We start from the raw sequence: 3697 nt of genomic DNA, 5'->3' as shown, positions 1-3697 counted from the left end.
ATTAGATGTCATCACTAATACACAGGTGATAATATTCCAGTTAATTGTTAAATTAGATATCATCACTAATACACAGGTGATAATATTCCAGTTAATTGTTAAATTAGATGTCATCACTAATACACAGGTGATAATATTCCAGTTAATTGTTAAATTAGATGTCATCACTAATACACAGGTGATAATATTCCAGTTAATTGTTAAATTAGATGTCATCACTAATACACAGGGGATAATATTCCAGTTAATTGTTAAATTAGATATCATCACTAATACACAGGTGATAATATTCCAGTTAATTGTTAAATTAGATATCATCACTAATACACAGGTGATAATATTCCAGTTAATTGTTAAATTAGATATCATCACTAATACACAGGTGATAATATTCCAGTTAATTGTTAAATTAGATGTCATCACTAATACACAGGTGATAATATTCCAGTTAATTGTTAAATTAGATGTCATCACTAATACACAGGTGATAATATTCCAGTTAATTGTTAAATTAGATGTCATCACTATTACACAGGTGATAATATTCCAGTTAATTGTTAAATTAGATATCATCACTAATACACAGGTGATAATATTCCAGTTAATTGTTAAATTAGATGTCATCACTAATACACAGGTGATAATATTCCAGTTAATTGTTAAATTAGATGTCATCACTAATACACAGGGGATAATATTCCAGTTAATTGTTAAATTAGATATCATCACTAATACACAGGGGATAATATTCCAGTTAATTGTTAAATTAGATATCATCACTAATACACAGGTGATAATATTCCAGTTAATTGTTAAATTAGATATCATCACTAATACACAGGTGATAATATTCCAGTTAATTGTTAAATTAGATATCATCACTAATACACAGGTGATAATATTCCAGTTAATTGTTAAATTAGATGTCATCACTAATACACAGGGGATAATATTCCAGTTAATTGTTAAATTAGATGTCATCACTAATACACAGGGGATAATATTCCAGTTAATTGTTAAATTAGATATCATCACTAATACACAGGTGATAATATTCCAGTTAATTGTTAAATTAGATATCATCACTAATACACAGGTGATAATATTCCAGTTAATTGTTAAATTAGATATCATCACTAATACACAGGTGATAATATTCCAGTTAATTGTTAAATTAGATGTCATCACTAATACACAGGTGATAATATTCCAGTTAATTGTTAAATTAGATGTCATCACTAATACACAGGTGATAATATTCCAGTTAATTGTTAAATTAGATGTCATCACTATTACACAGGTGATAATATTCCAGTTAATTGTTAAATTAGATGTCATCACTAATACACAGGTGATAATATTCCAGTTAATTGTTAAATTAGATGTCATCACTAATACACAGGTGATAATATTCCAGTTAATTGTTAAATTAGATGTCATCACTAATACACAGGTGATAATATTCCAGTTAATTGTTAAATTAGATATCATCACTAATACACAGGTGATAATATTCCAGTTAATTGTTAAATTAGATGTCATCACTAATACACAGGTGATAATATTCCAGTTAATTGTTAAATTAGATGTCATCACTAATACACAGGTGATAATATTCCAGTTAATTGTTAAATTAGATGTCATCACTAATACACAGGTGATAATATTCCAGTTAATTGTTAAATTAGATATCATCACTAATACACAGGTGATAATATTCCAGTTAATTGTTAAATTAGATGTCATCACTAATACACAGGTGATAATATTCCAGTTAATTGTTAAATTAGATGTCATCACTAATACACAGGTGATAATATTCCAGTTAATTGTTAAATTAGATGTCATCACTAATACACAGGTGATAATATTCCAGTTAATTGTTAAATTAGATGTCATCACTAATACACAGGTGATAATATTCCAGTTAATTGTTAAATTAGATATCATCACTAATACACAGGTGATAATATTCCAGTTAATTGTTAAATTAGATATCATCACTAATACACAGGTGATAATATTCCAGTTAATTGTTAAATTAGATGTCATCACTAATACACAGGTGATAATATTCCAGTTAATTGTTAAATTAGATGTCATCACTAATACACAGGTGATAATATTCCAGTTAATTGTTAAATTAGATGTCATCACTAATACACAGGTGATAATATTCCAGTTAATTGTTAAATTAGATATCGTCACTAATACACAGGTGATAATATTCCAGTTAATTGTTAAATTAGATATCATCACTAATACACAGGGGATAATATTCCAGTTAATTGTTAAATTAGATATCATCACTAATACACAGGTGATAATATTCCAGTTAATTGTTAAATTAGATGTCATCACTAATACACAGGTGATAATATTCCAGTTAATTGTTAAATTAGATATCATCACTAATACACAGGTGATAATATTCCAGTTAATTGTTAAATTAGATGTCATCACTAATACACAGGTGATAATATTCCAGTTAATTGTTAAATTAGATGTCATCACTAATACACAGGTGATAATATTCCAGTTAATTGTTAAATTAGATATCATCACTAATACACAGGTGATAATATTCCAGTTAATTGTTAAATTAGATATCATCACTAATACACAGGTGATAATATTCCAGTTAATTGTTAAATTAGATGTCATCACTAATACACAGGTGATAATATTCCAGTTAATTGTTAAATTAGATATCATCACTAATACACAGGTGATAATATTCCAGTTAATTGTTAAATTAGATGTCATCACTAATACACAGGTGATAATATTCCAGTTAATTGTTAAATTAGATGTCATCACTAATACACAGGTGATAATATTCCAGTTAATTGTTAAATTAGATATCATCACTAATACACAGGTGATAATATTCCAGTTAATTGTTAAATTAGATGTCATCACTAATACACAGGTGATAATATTCCAGTTAATTGTTAAATTAGATATCATCACTAATACACAGTGTATTATCTATTTAATTGTTAAATTGGACATGATAACTAAAACAGTGTCTAAAATATCCCACTTAATTTTGACGTTACATGTCATCCCTAATCCACAAGAGTTCCCCAAAAGCTGGTTTGGGAATTAGGGGTACACTTTTTATTGCAAGTTGGGGCTTCCCCACAACCTGTCACATGTGAACAGTTTTACAGAACTCCACCACATCTTTGTAGAGTTGTGGCCAGTCAAACTGCTGTCTTATGCAGGCTTGGGTTTTTCTGATGCCGACATGTCCAGCCATTGGAATTCCTGGGTTATTCTCTGTATTTCCTTATGGTACCTGGGCAGAACCACTATCTGGTGAACCACTGTCCACTCTTCATCCGCAGGTCTCTAAGGAGGTCTCCACTTCCTCATCGTCACCTCATTCTTTAAATAGTCACACTCTGGAACTCCCTCTGCTTCTGTTTAACTTTAGACTGTCTTTGCTAACTTTTTAAACATTGGGTCAGCTTGCTCAGCCTCGACCAAGGAAGATCTGTTTAACACATCCTTTTTGTCCTCTGAATTCCCAAAGAAGGTTTCAGATAACTAGATAGGAGGGTCATCAGTCTGCAGTGTCAGTTCATCCTCCTCTGATGGAGCTTGTTTGACCATGGACCATCACAACACAAAGGCAGGAAAAATGTCAGTGGCCTTCTCCTGTAACTGCTCTGTCTATCTCATCTATTTC

This window comes from Heterodontus francisci, unplaced genomic scaffold, assembly GCF_036365525.1.
Source record: "Heterodontus francisci isolate sHetFra1 unplaced genomic scaffold, sHetFra1.hap1 HAP1_SCAFFOLD_925, whole genome shotgun sequence".
NCBI lineage: Eukaryota > Metazoa > Chordata > Chondrichthyes > Heterodontiformes > Heterodontidae > Heterodontus > Heterodontus francisci.
This window is presented reverse-complemented; position numbering follows the sequence as displayed.